A 21368-nucleotide genomic window follows, 5' to 3' on the forward strand; every position below is an offset into this window, starting at 1 on the left:
GGTGACAAATTGCTCTGGTTATGGGCTGTGTGCTCCAACAACAGGCAGGAAAACTGTGCTGGACATAATGATGGATAAAAGGAGGAACCACAGCATTGGTCTGACACTGTTTTCCATGCTCACCTTTTCTTTTTTTTTTTCCCCTGGAATTACTTACGCTTGATTGTTGCAATTGATTGCAATTGTAAGGGCTAATTTTGGTGCATACATTTTTTTTTTTTTCTGGAAGCCTGCCAAGTGTTTGTGTAATGGAGGAAAACAACTGCACAGGGTTTGGTACAGGCTGTGCTTGTTTTCCTTTCTCCAGCCAAACCATTCCATGGGCTGATATATACAAATATATATATACACACATATATATGTGTGTGTATATATGTATCAATAGGCAATATCAGTATACAGCAAACTTCCTTGAAGGGGAAAACTCAGCCTCCTGAAAAAAAAGGAAGAACAATTAACAGACCTGTGATGAGTTTTAAAAACAAACAAACTAAATTTAATGCCTGTGATAAAGTGGTCATTGCCTCAGTTTTAAGACAAATACCAAACCCAACTGAGTTCACTTTTAAACTTTGCATGATGGAATGGAGAGTAAATAGTGTTGTTCCAACCTCAAGAGACAAATCCAATATGTTTAGCTGATGGAGTTGAAGACCAGTACGTGAGTATATAGACCTGGGCCCTTGGAAAATGTCATGGGTGTTTTCCTTGCAGCCCAGTCCAATTTCCATGAAGTTTGAAGGAGAGATTTAGTTGACACAGGATAAAAATCACATATTTATTTCCGAGTGAAATATTAACTCAGGAATAACTTTTCTATCTACATCCACATTTTCACAGGGTTCAAGGTACGGTGAAGCTGGGCTGGTTTTCAGGGTTTTCCTCTTTTCCCACCTCGTATTTGGCCAAAGAGGAGCAAGAAATTTGAAGGGGTAAAGAGGATGTGAAGGATGCAGGTGTGTTGATGGTGTTTAAAGCTTTTTGGGACGATTTTTATATGGATCGAAAATTGATACTAAAAAGAAAGCCTCATCTGATAGATGACTTATGGTACTGAAATGATGGGCTCAGTTGTAAGATAAGGTACCAGGACTCCTTGGAACTTGTGTCATCTTTCTCCCCCAGGTTTTGGTGTGTCCTCTTGCTTGGTTTTTATCCTGTCATTCCAGCTGTGATTTATCCTACATGCTTGTTTAAAAACAAGTTACCCTGTCAAGCTGCCATTACACAAACATTTGTCCTGGTTATCCTTCCAGAGTTATTCACAGATGTAAGTTCTGGCAGACTCAGGGCCAAGAATGATGATAGGTGGAGGATCCACCTTCTTGAAATATCAGCTCACTCTTTTTGTGTTGTTTTGAGGTTGTTTTAGTTCAACTTGATGCCATATGGGTTTTACTTAAGGACATGGTTTTTTGTCCCTGCAAAAGCATCTTTGAAGGCAATAGAACAGTTTAAATATGTTCAAGAGAATTAATTAAAATGCCTTTTAACTGAAGGGGAATGAGAGCTTTTTTTTTTTTTTTTTCCAAAATAAAGCTCCAGCCTGGTGAAACATTTTGTATCAGTTACAAAAGGAATTTCAGTACATTCCTCTAAAACAAGGGATGAGCCAACTGCATCTGCTGGGTGTGGGAGTGACATTTCAGATCCCACTGACAGCCGAATTGTCAAACTGAACATCATCTCTCTCTCTTGCTGGTGCTGACTGAGAACTCCACACTTTCTAGGAGCAAAACTGCTCCTTTGGAGAGTGCTGGTGGAAGGCATGGACACCTTTGGGCCTGCAACAGGCTGACAAGCCTACCTCATGTACACAGCTTATCTCCACAAATCAGCCCTCCTTCCCCTGTCAGAGAGCACTGGAGAAAGGGAAAACATGAAGTGTTTTTTGAGCAGTGAGGACTTTCACTGGTGGTTTATATTTACAATTATTCCAGGTGGTATGACAGTGTGTCATCCTGTGGTGGTGTTCCTCAGCCTGGAGCAGGTGTAATCATCTCCTTATGTACATAACAGCTTCCATTGGTACATCCCAAGGTGTGTTACAGAAGGAGACCTTTGATGTCAGGTCTGAATAGTGAGTGATGTGAGAAGTGAAATGTCACAGAGAGGGGACACTGTGGTGCTCCAGCAGAGCTGTAAGACCTCTCTGCTGTGCTGCCAAGTGAGCAGCTCTAGTCTGTAGTATTTTGTTTGCAAGGAGATGACAGAATGGTAGAATTGTGTAGGTTAGAAGAGCTCTCTGGTCCCACCTCCCTCTCAAAAAGCACTTACAAGCCTTTTTATGTGTGTGGATGTGTATAAACAGTGATCTGGTGCAGCAATACTATGCATTTTGCCACCTTCTTGGGTGCTGTTGCACATTTTCTGAGAGGATCTGTTTGTCTCGTTGGTCTGGAAGGGATGTACTCAGTCCTGTAACTCAGCTCTCAAAGCCATACCACAAAGAAAGCAACAACCTGGACTGGAAAGAAGAGTTTTCAGAGAAACAGGTGCAGAGAGTGAGTTTGGAGGAAGAGAAAGCCCAGGCAGGCACAGATAAAATAATAGAGGCAATGGAGCCAAGAGTGTAATGGAAGGCTAGAGCTGTGGACAGGACCAGGAGACAAAAGCAGCTGTAATGAAAGAGAAGCAGCACATCAGAGAGGCTGATCTGAAGGCAAAGCTGGAAATGAAAGCAGAGGGGAGGTTTCCCTCTTTGATCTGTTTGATCTGCACCTGCGGCTTTGTCCGGGAATCTCCTTTGGGAGGGGGATCTTCCAGAGGTACCTGTGAAAGCAAGTTCATGTTGCTGTGGGTGCAGAAGAGCCTGTTCAGCCAGGAGATGTTTCTGCAAGGGTTCCTTGCTTTGCAGGACAGAAACCAAAGGTGAGGACCCCGATCCGGTCTGGTTTGCAGTGTGTCCACAATCACTGATGTCTGGATTCAGGTACAAGCTCTGTTTTAAATAAGAATACTCAGCACACACTCAGCGGCTATAATTTTAATTTTTCCCTCCTGAAACTCTTATGTGTTGTTAAACTTTGCAGTTTAACTTTGCAGTGTAGTGGTGAGGAAGGGTGGGGAGAGGGCGTGGGGGTCAGAGCTGCTCAGGGGGAGAAGACAAAGGCTGTGTTTGTGGGTTGGTGGGAATGTGCCAGATGGGGGAGAGAGGGCGGGAGGGAGGAGGGTGGGAAACGGATGTCGGAAGCGGTGGGTCAGGGGTGAGGGGCTCCACTCCTCGGGGTCCGGCCGTGGGGGCAGAGCAGAACATCACAGCTAAAGGAGTTTGTGGTGCTGCAAGGCTGGGGAGAAGATGCATCCCAGAAGAAACAGCTGGGATCATTTCGAGGCACCTTTAATAGCCTTTTTATTTTTTTAAGTTTTTGGTAGGGCAGTGTGGTTGGTGAAACTGGCTTCATTAACGGGAATGGCTCCTGGTGGAGTTGGATGCTTGTGCTCCCAAGATCAGGTGTTTCTCACGGGTGCTGAAGCCAAAGCAGCAATTTTCCTTGGAGGCTGCTTGGGAAGACAGCAGGAAGTCTTGTGAACAGTGTTAGTGGTGTTGGGGGAGCATGGCTGGGGCTGACTGTAACCTGCTCGCTGCTTCTCTTGGTATACTTTCCAAAAAAGATTAAAAAAAAAAAAAGGAACATTCCCAGGCCCTGTGGCTGAAAAATGCCCTGTTTCATCAGTTGTGGTTTTTGGGCAGCTTGATTTGACTGACACGTGGGTGCAGCCATTTGTCTTAATCCTCCCTTTCCTCTCTGAGTACATCCCAGCTGGTGCTGGATGAGTCCAAAATCCTCTGTAAGTGCCACTGCTGCGCTGATAGTTGTTTCTCGAGAGCACTGCCTGCTCCCTGGGCTCTCCCAGCCCCAGACCCTCCTGGGCTGGGAATGCCTGTCTTGCTGCAAATCTGGGAATCTAGGAAGGGTATCTAGGAAACCAGGCTGATGTTCTCACGGAGATAGGACTGTCTTGCTGACAAATCCTGCTCACCTGTGGTTTAGACCTGCGAATAGTGGTGACTAAACCATGAGTTGTCAAGAAAGTGTTGGGAGGTGTGATGTGAGGAAAAATTGGGATGAGGTAAGAGACAGGTTTTGGGCAAGAGCACAGAGGAGGTACCTCAGGGAAAGAGGTACCTGGCAGGTGGATGGCAAAGCAGCCCTAAAACTGGGTGTCAGTGCGAGATGGAGGAGATGGTGATTCAGGAGATGCACACGTATCTCATGGGGGTTAGACCTGTGGGAGCAGTGAGCTTGGAATAAATGAGACAGATGTGGTTTAGCTCTAATTTTTTTTTTTGATGCAGGAGGTGGGTGTGTTGCTGAGACACGGTGGTGGCTCAGGTTGCTGACAAAAGCAGGGAGCTGGCACGGAGAGTGTGGGGCACAGGAAGGGCCACGGGCAGCTGGCAGTGTCCCTGAGCTGAGGTAGGGATGTATGTGGAGTTTGAGGGATCAGTGGGATGATTTCCCCAAGGTGTGCTGGGGTGGGTCTGCCCTTCCACCCCAGCCATAGGCTTTAGGGCACTGAAATGTCAGTGGTGGGGTTTTCCATCCACGCACATGTCCATGTCTCTTGTCTTCTCCTCATTTTGTCCTTTTGCCATCTCTGCTGTTGGGAGCTCTGCTCTTGATGGGCTCTTTGCCCTTTAGCACTTATGAAGTGACCCTGATCCTTAGGACTGTGACAAAGGTTCCCTCTGCTCTGTACTCTTCAGGAGGGGTCTGAATAGACCCCTTGATGGTGCAAGTTGTGTTTTTGGCACAAAATGGGCTGAAATGGGATAGCTCTTTCCACTGTACTCCAGTGCTGAGCTAGGATCAGGACACGTAATGCAGCTACGTGACCAGGGCTTTTTTCCCCAGATTTGCAGCAAGATTGGAGAAGCATTTGGATATGACCTGTTTAGAGCCTGAGATAATTTCTGCCTTGGCAAACACAGAAAGAGATAAAGCAATGGAGAGCTAAGAGCTAAATCTCCCCTGTACAAATGCTAGGAGCATATGTAATAGGATTGTTGAATTGGAGTTACATGTTTTCCAGGATAAGTACTGTTTGATGATACCCTGCTGCTGCAGCCATCCTTAAAACAGAAAAAAAGGACTGGGGATTTACAGCACTTGTTGGGGATGTTGGGGTTTCCCTGTGAACTTTGAGAACAGCAAAAGGGAAGAAAAGGCCTTTGCAGATAAGACAAAACAGATCCCTAAGAAGGCTGGAGTCCTGTGGGGAGGAAACATCAACGCTCTGACCTCAGGGTAATCAGGTATCACAGATTTTTCTCACACAAAATGCAAACTCTTTTGTAGATCTTCTAGCTGAACATGGGAAAACTGAATATTTTTTTTTTAAGCAACATCTTCCCTTGTTTTTCTGTGCCCCTTTCAAGAGGTGCGTTAAAAACAGTGCACGTCCCGACCTTGAAGGTACAGTTTTAAGCAAGCTAAACTTAGAAGATGTCAGAGCTGAGCTTGTCTGCCTGATCTGGACTTGGCCTCTTTCCACCTGGGGGTTCTGATGCACTGTTTAATTACAGGACACCTCCTGCCTTGCCTGCAGCACATTTACTTCCCAGTAGTGCTGGAAGTGATGGGCCGACCCTGACCCTGGTTGCAAGAGGGACTTTTATTCCAAGAGGGACTTGAGGATGGGGAAAGAAGAGTGGGATTTTTGTTGCTATTGCTGTCTCGTTTGGGAAACCTGGAGTCTGCTTCTCCTGGGGACTTGCTGGTCTGGATGGATACAAGTCTGGCTCATGGTCCCTGTGTCCATCACTTGTGCCCTTCGTTCCCTAACCAGGCAAGGGAGGGAATGCCCCGTGTCCAGGGGAGCTGCTTTGAGGGCAGACATCCGTGCTGGGGCAGGGGCTGGATTTTTGGGGTGGGAGCAGGATTTGGGTACACGTGCTCTGTGTTTGCTGTGAGGGTGCCCATGGAGCTGGTCTGTGCTGAGCACAGGGTGACTGAACCTCTGCTACATCCCAAGTGCTGGATCAAGGCCAGCACAGCCTCTCCCTGGGGCATTCCACACCCCTCCGGGGGTGGTGGGAAAAGGGGGAAGCTCCCGCCCGGCCCTCGGAATCAATGCATCAAGGCAGATTTAATCGCAGTGGAGCCACAGTTCTGCCCATCATTAGGACTCAGGCCAGCATGCATTAAGACTTCCAGGGCTGATATCCTTCGTGCACACGTAGGAATGCAGATAAAACTTCCCAGAAATTTGGCTGATCTGCTGCTGCTCCAGCCCGAGCTACCTATAGGCACAGTCCCTCTCCTGCCAAGCCCTCCTTGCTCCACAAGGTGTGTGGGACACCCTGTTTTGGGCTGAGTTTCTCTCTGTTCCCAGGGAAAGCGTTTCTTTCCTGAAAACCTGGCTGTGCTGAGACAAAGCAACAACCAGCACAAGGTGAATCAGACCCTTTGGTAAACAGCCAAAGGGATTTGTCCCAGCCCAGCGACAGGTGGGAGCTTCTCTTGGCTGACATGGAGGTGTATCAGGACCTGGGCTGAATGTCGGAATATTTGAAGCTGCTGCCTAATGCCTGATGAGGGTCCTGCTCCTGCCTCTGCTCCACCTTTCTCCTGGGGTGCTGTGGGGGCCAGCAGGCTGCCAGCTCACTTCCTTCCTGGGTCATATAACGGGATTGTCACCGTTTCTGGCTTCATGTTGTTGCAGTTGCTAATCCTGCAGGAAGCTGGTTGTGCCCATGTGCTCCTGGCTTTTGTTTTTCATAGAATCACAGAATGGTTTGGGGTGGAAGGGACCTTAAGGCCCATCTAGTTCCAGCCCCCCTGCCATGGGCAAGGACACCTTTCAATATCCCAGGTTGCTCCAAGCCCTGTCCAGCCTAGCTGCTTGGACAGTCTCTCTGTGCTCCTCCCAGCCTACCTATCCCTGCTTCCACCTTCTGTAGGTGTCCTTTTCGTGTTCTTCCAAGAGCTCCTTGTTCATCCACACAGGCCTTCTGGAGTTTTGACCTGCCTTCCTCCTTGTTGGGATGCATCAGTCCTGAGCTTGGAGGAGGTCATCCTTGAATATTAACCAGGTTTCCTGGGCCCCTTTCCCCTCTAGGGCTTTATCCCATGGGACTCTACCAGGCAGGTCTCTGAGAAAATGACTGCATCCAGTTTTTGTTTACTTTTTGATGAAAATGCCCTTTTTGTGTTGGTTTTTTGTTTTGTTCTGCTTTTTTTGTTTCTTTTTTTGTTTGTTTGTTTTGGTTTGTTTTGGATTTTATTTTTGTTGGTTTTATTTTTGTTTTTTTGTTTGTTTTCCACTCCCTATCCCTGCCAGTGCTGAAGCAAATAAATGGGCAGATGCCTTCCTTTCCCTGCAGAATGCTGGAGCTGTACTTCACCTGCTGGATCGTGAAGGGAGATGCTGTTATTTCCATGAGTGATTTGCTGGGAGAAGGAAGGTGTAACTGTGCAGTTGAGACATGGATCCAGACCCCAGATGCCCTGCTGGGATGAACTGATGTCCCGTCAGGGTGGTTGGTGGAGCTTGCGTTGGGCTTGGTGGATCCTTGCGGAGCAACCCCAGCTCAGAAATTTCTGGCTGATGGTGCAGTGCTGTGGGACTGGGGCTGTTTGCTCTTGGCAGCTCCCTCCTCTCTTTTCCAGCACTTTGGCTGAGCCTTCTGTGTTGTCAACCAGCAAAAGCCCATTCCCATTGAATTATGGATGCATAAACCGGGGGGGGGGGCACGAGGGGGGCGTTGGGTTGGGCGGCCGTTCAGAGAGCAGGTGTTTCCTCTTTGGGGTTTAGGTTACCAAATTCATCAGGACATTTCAGCTTCTCGCTTTTTAAATTCCCTGATCCTGGAGAACAAAGTCATTTTCTCAGCTTTGGAGCCTGACATCTGCTTGCAGGGATTACGCGTGTTCCTGCGGCAGCGGGCGCAGATTTTCTTTGTGGAAGGGGATCTGTTGGAGGGAGTATTAAAGCCCAGTACAAGTTCCTGTTCTGGAATGGAAATTGCTCTGCAGGTTTGGAGTGAGGCATGCTGGAGCTTGCTTATTTACTTGGCAGATGTCTGATGGTGTTACATTATCCCCAGCACTCGGACCTGCAAGGCTTCAGAAAGGGCTCAGTGTGTTGTGGTGGGTTGAATGGCCATGGGGAGCTCTGCTCTTCCCGCTTTCCTGTGGTGGGAAAACAACCATTTCCAGTAAGGAGCTGCCAGCCAGCTCTGCCTCCCATAGACCCATGTCCTGGGGTGATGGGGAGCACTGGTCAGGGAGAAGGGCCATCAGAAATCTCCGCTGGATGGTGCTCAGGGGGTTGTCAATCCACTCATGTTTCCCATCTCTGAGCAGTGTGCAGGGATGATATTTGCTGGGAATGAGTCACCTTCTACTACTTGAGTTTGGGCAGGCGTTCCAGGGATTGGTTTTTAAAACACATTCTGTTTTGCCACCTTAAACCTCTCTCAGTGCTTCCAGGTTGTTGTTTTGTGAGATCCAGACTAACCCCCAAGCATGATTTTGCTGAGAGCATGCAACTGGGAGCCAAGCTTTTTATAAAGCTCCAGATCAATAATACAATTAGCTAAACCCAAGTCCAGTGGAAAAAGTTGCTTTGGAACAATTAAGTGTTGCCTGCAGCCCTGAGAGCCTGGAGCTCTCGGGGAAACAGGCTTTGTGGCTCTGGCAAGATAGGAACTGCAACAAATAGTGAGAAGCAATTTGGATTTGAATTATTTCCCCCTCTGCACTAGTAGGTCGAGGTGGTGTCAGTGATGAAGGTCTGGCTGAGGTGTGTTGCAGGGGCTCAGGCTGGTGAACAGCAGCTGTGTGCATCTGGCTCGATGTTTGGAGCTGACCTGTTCATCTTTCTTTTCCATTCCAGGAGCTGTATGGGACAACCAATGTTTCCCTACCGTCCTGCTTTCTGCTGTGACCCCCTCATGTGAGTAGTGACCCCTGGGCTGTGTGTTTGCAGCTCCTGCCCACCCTCCTCCTGCTCTGCTCACCATACCTTCCCTCTCTGTCCTGGGGCAGAGCTCCACAGGCTGCAGAGCAGAACGGGGGGTCTTTTAGGAATAAAAACTTCAAGGCTTCTTTGAGATACACAGTGAAGTGTTTACATGAAAAACCGTGTCAGCAGCTGCATGTTTTATCCAAGAAAGTATGTTCAGACATGTTTATAGAAACATGGCAGCGCTAAATCTGGACAGTTGGTCACTAATCTTTGCAAAGATACAGAAGTGATTAAATAAAAAGATTTCCCTGTGGCAAACCCTGTAAGTTGCAATGTAAGTGTGACCCAGGCTTTTAAAGGCTCCTCTCCTGCCCTTGTCCCTCCCCACACTTCCTCTGTGTGGTCACTCCAAATTGCTGCCAGCTGGCCCTTTTATCATGTGTGTGTGTGGTTGTGCTGCTTCTCATTTTTGTCCAAAGAGACAGACAAAATCTGTGGCTTATTCAAATCTTTGAATTTTCAGCCAGTCTAACAGTAGGAAGGAGAAATACAATTAAAAACTCTGAGGGAAGAGGTTCTGTCCTTTAGTGCCTCACTATTGACCACAGACCCCACTGTGCCCATAAGTCTAAGTTGTCTTGCCTGTTGTGTTTGAGATTTTCTTCCCTCTGTGTTGCCTTCTACCCTTGTTTCAGACATCAGGTTAAGTTCTTTCTGGTGTGTTTTCAGCTTGACAAATATGATCTGTTTTGTTTGTTCCAGGGTAAGGGTTTTTTTGGTTGGTTGGTTTTGTTTTTTTCAATTGAGTGGTTTTGTGGAAACAAAAACAGAACAAAAAAATTTCTTTTAAAAAACATCAGCATTGTAAAGAAAGAAGAATGAAACCAGAAACTGATACATCATCAAATTGAACATGCTAGTGTGCAAACACGTGGCAGAGCAGTCAGCTAACAGCAAATGATAGTGAAATTGGGTGATATTTCCAGTTTCCCTGGAGTTGAAAGTGCACATGGTTTACAATGGATAATGAAATTATATGGTTTTTATGTCTAATACGTTAATTCTGCCAGGGCAGTAAGCCCAAGGTTCCAATCCACCACAAGGCTGACATTTTGTTGGAAAGAGATGCACAGGCATTTATTGAGGACACAGACTACAGTGCATTTAACAAAAAAATAACAGAACAATGGAATAGGTCTCCTCTCTCTTCTCTCTTCCCTTCTCTCCCACTCTGTGGTATCAAATATTGACTCAGGCCAGAGGAGCTGCTGCTTGGAGCCTGTTGCTCCTCCTGCGTGGCAAATGCAAAAGTTAATTCCCTTTTTTGTGTTTTGAAAGAGGACTATCACCTGTGATGTTTTTGTGCTTTTGTGTGGCTTGGGCTTTTTAAGAGCAAGTCTTGACACATCCTGCCCTGTCACACACCTGCATGGACAGGTGTTTGTGGATCAGACCAAGGTCCTGATCCAGAGTCTAAACCATGTGTCGTGCACCTGGTTTGCCCTAAACTGGCCCTGTTTCCCTCCTGTGCTTCCCTGCCCAGTGGTGGAGACGTGGCTGTGAGCCTGAGCTATCCTTCTAATCAGGGCCTTGTGTTCCTGCTCCCTCCTTGCAGCAGCACCAGGGATTTCCTCATTGCACAGTGAGCAAGTTCAGGGAGCCAAAATGGCCAGAAAATAAAATGTGGTGTTTTGGCCAGCTGTGTTTTGTGAGCCAGGTTGCTAGAAGAAGGCTGTAGGTGGGAATACATAGGCAGGATGTGGTAGCCCTGATGTGGTCACTTTTGAGGAGAAAAGAGGGGTCTTAGAACCTGTTTAGCTGTCTTGTGGTCCCAATAAACCGTGTCACTGAGATCCTTCACTCCAAACCCCAGGGACAGATGGACACTCTTGGTAAACCCTTCCTTGCCAGCTATGGGGTTGTGCTGCTTTGCTGTGGATTTTAGAGCTTCTTCACTTGTGTCCTGCAAGATGATGTTCCAGGAAAGAGCTGCTTTAGGGACCAGCCAGAGGTCCATGTGGAGAGTGAGGAGGAGGAGGAGGAGGAGGCATTTCCCTGGAGAGGCTCTGGATAGCTCATGCTGCAGGATCACCTACTGGAAGGAGTGCAGAAGTCTTTCTGTGCTTTTTGTTCTGCTTTTGCAGAAGTCTGTCCAGGACTTTCATCTGTGGCTGATGTAGGAGGCTCTGTTTTGGGTGTATTATTGGGATGGGAGAGGATTGATGCTCACACCCTCTGTGCTGGCCCTGAGCTCAGCTGGGTTCTGCAGAACCCCGAAATGCAGAACGGGTTTGAGGAGTTCCCTTATCTCCCCAGTGTGGCTGCAGTGGGGGAAGTGGGCCAAGTTTTAAAAGTCATTTCTCCAAGTGACTGCGTGCAGCCTTCTAGACTTGCTTAAGCACACCCATTTCTGCTTTTGGGCAATTAATGCAGCTGATGAAACCGAGCTGTTTTGTTGCTCAGTGGCCTATTTCTGTGTTTTCCCTGCCACCGCTCTATTTGCTGCCACTTTAATACATATCCACCACTGTTCTCCCCATGCAGCTGTCCCACTGTGTATCAGTCACATCTCTGTGTGTGTGTGTGGAATAGAATAAGGGAAAAATAACTTTGGTCACACAGACTTATGCAGAGGAGGATCTGCCCTGATGCGCTGATATCTCGCCGAGCTTCTTAGAGCTGGAACGGTGACAGCAGGCAGCATTGGAGTCCACCTCCCAAATGTTGTGTTTAATCCCAAATCAGGCTTTAGCATTCAAGTAACAGCCAAATACTGAAAAGCCTCATAAGAAGTAGAAGGAACAGGCAGGACTTTAAAAAAAAACAAAAAAACCAAAAAACCCCCTACACAACTAGAAATGAGGAAAAGTAATCAGCAGTTCTGGAACTATTATGGTTTTTAGATTGCGAGGCTTTTGCCAGTAAAAGAAGACCAGGTCTCTGCCCTTGAGCTTGCTTAAGCAGTTAATCTGTGTATGAACTCTTAGTCTTAGGGATCACTCAGAAATTATGAATCTCTGAGCCTTCAGAGACACATTTGGGCAGTATAAAGGCAGGGTCATGTGGCAGTGGCATTAGAAGCTGGAGGCTCAGGTCAGACCTTAATGCAGGTCTTCCAAAGGTGAGGGTGTAGCCTCATGGATATAATCCAATGTACAAGTTAACGGAAAAGGACAAAAAGGGAAGGCACTCAGACATGTGTGGTAAGTCCAGTTGTGCCAGCCCTGTCTACCAGCTGTGGTGTTTATAACCTTGAGTGACCTTGTGAAAGTCAGTGCTGGTGGCTCTCTGGGCAGAGCCTGCAATCCAGATCTCTGCTTAGTTCGGAGGGCTTTGGGTCAGGGTCTCCCAGAGAGGTGTTAACTGAACAGTGTGATTCCTGTGCCGTGCTCTGGTCTGGGGAGGTTGAAAACCAGGTCAGGGCTTCTTTTCATTGAGGTGACATTGAAGGGAAGTTTTGGATTTGTGTTTTTTGTTTGGTTTTTTTTTTTTTTTTTACCATATGGCTGTAATAGAAGAAATAAATTGGAGCTTGTTTTCTAAAAATGAGAACATGTGCAGTCAACCAGCATCTTTTATTTTTATGCAGCACGTCCAAAATAGATGCCAGTCTGCCTCTTTGGGAACGTGCATCCGGCAGAAAGTCACAGCAGCACTTTGTGCTCCCTTCCCTGACTTTCCCGCTCTCCCACCACTTCACAGTGAGCTGTTCAGGAAGTGACTCTCGTTTGGATGTGCCAGTCACCCCCACACACGGGGGTGAAGGTGGCAGTGACATGAGGAGGGGGTGTGTGGGTGACACTGATGCTGCTCTGGTCCCCCTTCTCCAGTAAAAAGCTCAGTGTGGGAGGGAGGGAGCAAGGACACTTGTGCAGCCCTCTTGCTCTGCTGAAAGGGGGAAGCTGGAAGCACTGCCAAGACAGAGGAATTACTGGCAGGATGCTTTCTGCTGTGTCCCTGGAGTTGGACATTGATAGTCTGTGCTTGCAGCCACGTGCTGTTTGCTCAGCCTGGAAAGGAGCAGTTGCTCAGTTGTGTCCTTTGGATCTGCTGGGGGTGGAGAGCATTTCCCCCCCAGTTCCTGCTGCCAACACATGAGGAATCACAGAATCATTTAGGTTGGAAAAAACCTCCAAGGCCATTGACCATGGGCTGGGGTCTGCACAGGCAGAGTGGGAGGGATGGATGGGGATGGTCCAGTCTCTGCCCGCTGGCCTCCCAAGGCTCTGGAGCTGAGAAGAGGTTTCTCTATGAGCTAAGAGAAGATGCCTCCCTCCTGTGGGAAGAGCTGGGGGGAGACTGAGCCACTGAGCAAACTTTGGGCTTTGCACATAGACTGTCATGCTCCTCCTGAGGGCGAGGGAAGAGACAGAGACTTGGTCTTGTGCTGGTGTGAACTGGAATTTATCCCTGGAGTGAAAGGAGTTGTGCCTGTGCCAGATAATGTAGGATCAGGTGCTCAGTCAGCCCTGACTTCAGCCCCCGAATTCATGGCTGTGAGGATATTTCATCCTGGGGACAAGGATTTGGGAAATGCAGCTCCTGCAGGGCCTGGAGATGTGCAGGGTTGGGATGATAACCAAGGAGCTCAGGCTGGGTGGCCTGAGCTGGGATTTAGGAGAGAGGAGCAGTGTGACTTGTGGTCTGGTGACATGGGAGATGTAGCCAGTGTGCTCCCAGTTCCCTCTTCCTCTTTGATGTCCCCTCCCTGTGCTCAGGCAACTGTACACTTGGCCAGGGCAGGGGATCAATCTGCCCAAATTCTGCCTTTTGTTTTCCATCAGGGCTGTGCAGGAGATGGGGATAATACTTGCCTCTCAGGGGCATTGTGAAAGTTAATTTGCTAATTATTTGCAAAGCACATCAGAGTGCTGCTTCAATTCTACAGAAGGTTATGGTAACATCTAATTAATAATTCCTTATGATGCTTCATTTTCTTTCTGCTATAAATAATGGCCTAATGTAGGGACAACCCTGCCTGTGCTCGTCATCCCAGTGCCTCAGAGGGAATAACAAGCTGGATTTGGTTTGTAAATGGTCCCTCTTTCCCCCTGTCCTCCTCTGCCACCTTACCCATAAAACCATTGTTCCCTTTGGTGAGCTGCTTCCTGGCTGGTGTCCACTGGAGAGAGCTCATCCCTTGACTGAAAATCTCAGCCCTCCAGCAGCACTCCTTGCCTTTCCTGGGCTTTCCCATCCTCCCCAACCTCATGGCTCTGTGCCTTTTCTTGCTGGGCTGGGCAGGTGATGGATGACAAGAGGGAAATGAGGAGCTACCGTGGGAAAGTCTCTACCCTTCCTTTCCTTGAGATCCTGACCAAGAGCTGGGTAACAAGAGAGAAAATCTCTGTAAGCTTTTCTCTTTCTTTCTCTCCATCTTTGCCTGTGTTTGCAGCCCATATTGTGCTGTTCTGTTTGATGGTGTGTGCAGCATCTTGTCTTTGCTTTGGCCAGTGTGGTTATGAGATCTCCTGCTGTAGTGTATTGTTTTTAATTCTCAAAATAAGTAACACTCAGAGACCTTTGCTGTCCGTCACACATTTCTGGTTTTACTCCCCGGCTGTGAGTGGCTTTGGGCGCTTTTGAGAGTGTCAATATCCTGTGTGTTTAATACTTCAGTGCAGTGAGTCCAGAAGCTTGTGATGACTATTTTTAGTGTTGAAAAATGTTGACAACTGAAGTAAACCTACGTTATCCATCATTTGACAGCACCGTCATCAGTGCGCAGCCTGTCACTCTCGCTTTGAGCTGATTTTTCCAATCAAATTAAATCTATTGGCAGGGATGCAGTGGAAGTGTGTCAGAACTCTGCATGAAGATGACAGCAGCTACTGCCTAAGTTCTTTCAGAGAAGCGAGAGGAGGTGTTTGCATTAGAGGTCTTGAATAGAACGTTCCTTCTTGAGGCTTCTCATCAAAAAAGGGAAACGGTCCCTGTTTTGTTAAACTCCGGCTTATCCTTGCACCGCACGGCCGTTGCGGTAAGGACTGAGTGGGCTTGTGGGTGCTGCCTGAAGGTTGTGCAACGTGAGGTGTGCCAGCCATAGCCACATCCCTGGGCTGGGGGAACTGGGTTGGAGCACATCCTGCTGGTGTTGGGCACCCTCTAAATCCACCCCGGTGCCAGGGAGGTGCAGGAGCTCATGGTGACTTTGGGTACACGTGTATGTCCAGAAGAGCTTCACCACTGCAGGTGTGTTTTTGATGCTGGATGACTAGAAACAGGGCTCTTCTACAGATACTGATCCTGTACACCCAGAGGTGTGTGTTTGACCTGCACGGTCCCAGGAGAGAGAGAAGCAGCTCTGCCCTTTCATGTGAGCTGACACATGCTGAGTGACAAGACAAGCCTCAAGGCTGCCAGAGCTCAAGGAGCATTTGGACAACACTCTCAGGCACATGGTGGGATTGTTGGGGTGTCCTGTGCAGGGCCAAGAGTTGGACTGGATGATCCTTGTAGGGCCTTTCCAGCTCAGGGAATCCTGTGAGTGTCTGCAAGCGCGGTGCCCACGTTGGTGCAAGAGCTTCCAGCCACAAGCAACGCCATGAAACACAAGCCTTAAATTTTAACTTGTGCTCGAGCCAGAGGTGGCTCCTGCCTCTTGTCATTTGTCTTGGATTTGCAGGCAAGGGTGCTGGCTCATGGCCAGCATCCACTCCCTGGAGCTCATTAGAAACCTTTTTCAACTACCCTTGTAGCGTAACAACGGGGATCAGCTTTCCCGTGAGCTGATATATCTGCTGACCTCTCCAAAGGAAAAAAAACCTCCTGTAATTCATTACCTGACTTTTGTAGAGGCTGAAAGGGAACTATTTGTGACTGAACAATACTTGCCTTTCACAACTCCCTTCCTAATCCCAAACAGAAACATGAGGCTGAGAAAATCTTTCTGATAACAGGGAGTATGGATACATTCAACCCAGGATAATTTTTCATGGCATTAACGTTCTGTAATTGCCAAGGGTTGGTTTGCAGGTTTTTATTGGATGAGGGGAAGGCAGGCAGGGAGAACATCAATTTGAGGGGGTAGAAGTGATTCCGATGGTGTTGTGATGGTTTTCCACCAGTACTGTCTTGTGAGCTGCTACATCAGAGATCCAGTTAGAAAGCTGAGGTTTTAAAAATAAAAAATAATGGAAGTTAAGTCAGCTTTCTTCTTCAGTTTATGATTGAGTACAAGATGGCATGAGTCAAACTGTGTCCCCACCTACACAGAGACAACCCTTTGCTCCTGCCATGTGTGAGAGGCTGCACAGGCACAGCTACTGCTCCCAGGAGAGAGGGATTCCCAGGGTGAACCTATGGCTTGGCCACATTAGCCACAGGGATGTGCCAGAGCTGGCTTGAACTTGGAAGCCCAGGTCACATTTGTAGGGCTGCAGTTTGCAGCATTACCTGGAAAAGGGCTGTGATGTCCCAGTAACATGTGCCTGGTGCCTGCGAGCACTGCCAGATTAGTCTGTGCTTATGGAATATTTGGAGTAGCACCAAAACTGGGGTTGGGCATCAGCATCTTGGTGTTCCCCTGGGGTCGTTCCTTGCACATAATTAGTGGCTGCTGGGACCCAGGTCGTGTCCTGAAACGTGCTTGATCAAAGTAGGTGATGATCACATTGGGAACTCCACCAGGACTTGCAGAAAGACCGGAGTGGCTCCAGTTGTCTGGGTGATGGAGACAGGATGCTTCTCCAAGGCCACCTGCGTGCACAGGTGAAAAATAAGACAGATACAATCATGAATTTTTGAAGCACCTTGGCTTTGTAAGGTAAGCCTTAGTTAAAGAGATACGGTCTGAGATCCCTGTGGGAGCGTGGCCGATGCTCCTCATATCTCACCTTCCTGCTGTGCTTGGGGTGAGTCACTGTGCTGGAGTGACTCCCTTTTTTTCTGCCCAAAGTGATAATCCATTGTTAAAATGATATTAACTCATGTGCACTAATTAGCAGGTGTGCCAGGGTGTGAGAGGCCCAGGATGTTAATTAGAGTTGATAAACACACCTTTCTGCAGGATGCAGACCTAGGCTGTGTCTGATGGGACTCCCTCTCCCTTCCTCTCACCATGGAGAAGTGCTGTGTTGTGGGACCTTTCTCCTCTGGGCTCTGTGGTGGGATCTCCATGTCTCAGCTCGATATTTGGGAGAGCCTGTGGACTCCCGGGAAGGTTCATAGAATCATACAATATCCTGAGTTGGAAGGGACCTGCAAGAATCACTGAGTCCAACTCCTGGCCCTATACAAGACACCCCAACAATCCCACCCTGTCTCTGAGAGTGTTGTCCAAATGCTTCTGGAGCTCTGTCACTGCCCTGGGGAGCCTGTTCAGTGCCCAACCACCCTCTGGGGGAAGAACCTTTCCCTGATATCCAACCTAGACCTCCCCTGACACAACTTCAGGCCATTCCCTGGGTCCTGCCAGTGCTCACAGAGAGCAGAGATCGGAGCTGCAGCCCCCGAGGAGCTCTGCCCTCAGTCTCCTCCAGGCTGATGGGATTCATCCTGCTGACACCGGAAGAAAAAGAAGCTTTTCCCAGTAGTATCATCTTTACTCAGCTGAGGAGGGGAGGGTTAATTGCTCTGTCCAGCTGCAGGGTCTAGCTGACGGCCACTTCTTCAAGCTCCTGGAGGCGACGGTCCTGGCCTGGTTGTCTCCAGCCCATTCCGGGCAGAATACGCTGGGTTGTCTTAAAACAGGTTTTGGTAGGTCTTCGCTAATCGCTCAGCGAGGAGAGCGCTGAGGTTTATATAAGCTGGCTCGTGTGCCCTCGGGAAGCCCACATCAAAAGGCGTGTATCCAACTGCGTCAGCCGGGCCGGGGTGCCGGGCCGGGCCCTGGAAATGCCTGTTCTCCCTCAGCGGGCAGGCGAGAGCTGACAAGCCACAGCACTGCCCGGGAGGGCTCTCGCCGAGGTTCTCGTTGGGTGGCTGCTCCACACCTTCCTGAGTGTCCAGGGCCACCTGCTCCCAGCATCCCCGGCCCTGCCGGCTCGCTTGCCCCAGCCAAGCTTCCCTGGAGGCCTGGTGTCTCGTTTCTCACGGAGTTTTGGAGGAGGGCTGAGGAGAAGGCTTTCCTTGCCTCTCCCTCTGAGCATCTCTCTCCATACTTCAGGTTTCATATTTATTGCTGGCTGGTTTTTATTCTGGTGCTGGGGAAGTCACTGCTTTGCTTTTCCCATCTGCACTGAACATTCTCGCTCTCTGAAACTCCCTGACAGGAGGGGGGAGCCGGGGGGGCTTGGGCTCTGCTCCCAGGGAGGAAGGGACAGGATAAGAGGAAATGACCTCAAGATGTGCCAGGAGAGGGTCAGACTGGACATCCAGAGGAGTTTCTTCACAGAAGGGGTTGTCAGGCATTGGAAGGGGCTGCCCAGAGAGGTGGTAGAGTCCCCATCCCTGGAGGTGTCCAGGGAAGGACTGGAGGTGACACTCAGTGCTCTGGGCTGGGGACAAGGTGGGGATCGGGCACAGCATGGATTCGAGGGTCTCAGAGGTCTTTGCCAACCTAAATGATTCTGGGATTTAAAACCCCCAGGTGGTCAGACTTGGGATTCACTGAAGTTCATGTTTTCCTGGGAGTTCTGGCCATGCCAGATAGCAGGAAAAGATGCCCCAAACTGCTGTGACAGAACGCAAACGGACCTGGGACTGGCGGCAAAAGGGCGTGTGCAGCCTTTAGACCTCTGAAGCCAAAAATCTCTCCAGACAATCACTGCAATCTGCCATCGTAAGCACCTGTTGCTCCTCCAGGACGGGCTGTGACTGTGGTGTGTCTGTGGGAGCTGGTGTGCTGCACACCTGTGTGCACGTACGCGCCGTGTCCGTGCCGGTGGGATCGATGGCGGGTGGGCGGCTGTGCCTCTTGGGCTGCTGGAATGGGCTGGAGGTGGCCGTGCCCGAGTGAACCCCAGGGCAGGTAGCAGCAGCCCCCGTCGCCTTGTGAGTCACTCGTGGCTCGCCAAACCTGCTTGCCTGCTCGGGGTTTGCTGGTTCCCAGCACTGAAAACTTCCCTCCCGTTTGTTTGGCCTGCCTGGCCTGTGAGTGGGAGCTGTTGGTTTGCTCATATGGGGTTTAAATTGATAGTGCTGAGGATGGATTGTTTCAGTGCTTTCCAGTCCAAACAGTACATCTAATCCCGTCCCTCCTTCAGCCCTTTTCTGCTGTCAAGGGGCAGGACTCTGGTGCTTATCAGGTGTGCCCCTGGTCACGGGGGATCTGGTGCTCTCTGAGCGTGGGCGGGTATATCAGAAACATCTGAGATGTGAAGTTAAACCCAGCGTGCTGTTTGAAGTGGGCTCAGACTCGCTGCGGTGCCAGGCAGCTCAGCCTGCACGTCTGCTCCTGATAATGGGGGTGTGAGGATGATTGTGCTGCATCAAATCGCTTCCCCGACTATCTCATCCCTGTCCCAAAATAGAATCATCTCCTCCCCTGCTTTGCTCCAGCACCCGGGCGTGTGGAGCCTCACTACAGCTGTTGAATCCAACCCTGTGTCAGAACTGGGCTCCTGCATGTACCTTTTACCATTTTGTTTTGTTCTTCTCCTAATGGTTTTGTCCTTTTCCCAACTTGCGGTCCCTGTTGGGCTGCAGAGGGTGGGACTGCAAGGGTATGGTTATTGCTCAGTACTCTGTGAAATATCACACAGAGTTGTACATGTTGTTTATTAATTTGATTTCTGCTTGTAAAAATATTTACTGTATTTTCTGCTTCATTTCCAGAGTAGTTTCATACCTGTTTTCCTTGCCCAGCATAAGTGGTGCAGAGTCAAGGTGGGGGGAGTTGGGGGAAATAAACACAGATGGTTTGGGTTTTGTGTTGGTATTTCTTATTTATAGCAACCATTAGCCAACCCTGGTCTGGAGGATGCTGCTGCTCAAATCCTAATCTAGAAACAGTTATGTGGAAGTAGTGAATTGAGTAAAACCAGATCTGTGTGTAATTTTTAATTCCCTGTAGTTCCTGATCCTGGAAACTGTTCTGCACCTGTGAGCAGCTTAGTGGGAGGCAGTTGCTGGTCCTCTACAGAAGCACCATCCAGATACAGACTAGGGGGAATCCTTGGGGATGGGAGGGAGTCGAGGGCAGCAGCAAAAGGCTCAGAGTAGGTCAGAAGTGTTTTATTTTGTGTCTTGTTGGTGAGTTGTTCCCTGCAAGCAGGACAGAATCCCCAGGACAACGTGGTGCAGTCGCCCCGTGGGCTGACTGGGATTTTTAGTTCCTGGCTCCTCTCGCAGCGCGTCAGGCTGGTGAGTTAAAGCCACCCCGGAGGGATGTCCTTAGGAATTCAGATTTCAGGAGCCAGCGGGGCTGAGTGGCAGCTCGTCTGAAGCCTGTGACGGGAGGAATTAATCAGGAGAGGGAGGGGAGAAGGGGAGGAGGGAGGGAGGGAGGGATGGCAAAACCCCAAACCTTCAAACACACCCAATTGACCCATCTCATTTTAGCATGAAACTTAAGGAGTTACACCCACTCTGAAGCAGAAGGGGAATGAAACGCTGGCGCTTCCTCCTTTCTCTTACCGGCGGCTGGGGCTTGGGAAGTACAGCGGGCGAAGATGTTTGTGCTGCTGATGATGAGCGGTAAGAGGAGCCCTGCCTGCCTCGTTTGTGCCGGGCCAGGGGAGTAGGAGCAGCTGGAATTTGGCCCGAGCTGGAAAACGTGTTTGGGGGTGTAGCGCCGTCGTGCTGTCTAAGGCACCGTGTGCCCAGAAAGCCCCCTAAGGCTTTCCTCTCCTAACTCCTGTCTTTCCTCAGTGTGGACAGAGGTGTTCCATTCTCTGGGTTGGGCTGTCAAGTGTTGTTTGCTTTTCCAGGGTTTGCACTGCTCCCAGGGAGCGCTTGGGTTCACTGCAGACACCCAGGGCTCGAACTGAGTGGGAGCTGGGGACTCAACAGCTGAATTCCCTAGGAGAGAAAATGTAGTATCGTATTACCTACTAAAGATGTTCCCCTCTCCAGCTGTCTGGCTTTATTTTCAGTAATTACAGGTTGCCATGCTCTTTAATTGTTGAAAATGAGCCCTGTGGAAGGTTTCAACTTGAATTGAACGCTCTGTTGGGTGTCTGTGTGAGGTGGGGAGAGCTGGAAGGCAGTGCTGGGCAGTGCTGAGGGTGGGAAGGCTGGGGTTGGGGGGGTCCCATGCTTGCTGAAGATCTGGTAATGCTGCAGAGCAGGGACTGGGGAACCTCCTCCGGATCCAGTTGCTCATTTTTCTCCTTGTTACTCCTGCGATCGCTTATCAAGTTATTTTATATACCAGTTGCTATCTTGAAATCTAAATTGCCTAATTCTTGGGTTGGTGACAGGAAATGTGAGCACAGAACCCTGGCCCTGCAATTACTGTGACTAAGCATTAGGACTAATCACCAGGTGGGGAGCGTGCTGCCGTCAGGGGGGATCCTCACCATCCTCTCCTGGCTCTCCATCCTGACCTGCTGTCTCTAGGGCTGCTGTGG

General features: G+C 49.2%; 1 protein-coding gene across 1 annotated transcript in view; it reads left to right on the plus strand.

Annotated features, from left to right (window-relative positions):
* Positions 1-21368, plus strand: part of TIAM1 (T cell lymphoma invasion and metastasis 1) — a 143534-nt gene that overhangs the window by 17231 nt on the left and 104935 nt on the right. Inside the window, exon 3 of the mRNA XM_029961476.1 lies at positions 8845-8904. The gene's annotated coding sequence lies outside the window, so the exon portion shown is untranslated. The remainder of the gene's footprint in view (positions 1-8844; positions 8905-21368) is intronic.

Source organism: Manacus vitellinus, unplaced genomic scaffold, assembly GCF_001715985.3.
Source record: "Manacus vitellinus isolate BGI_N305 unplaced genomic scaffold, ASM171598v3 scaffold_35_pilon, whole genome shotgun sequence".
Taxonomy (NCBI): domain Eukaryota; kingdom Metazoa; phylum Chordata; class Aves; order Passeriformes; family Pipridae; genus Manacus; species Manacus vitellinus.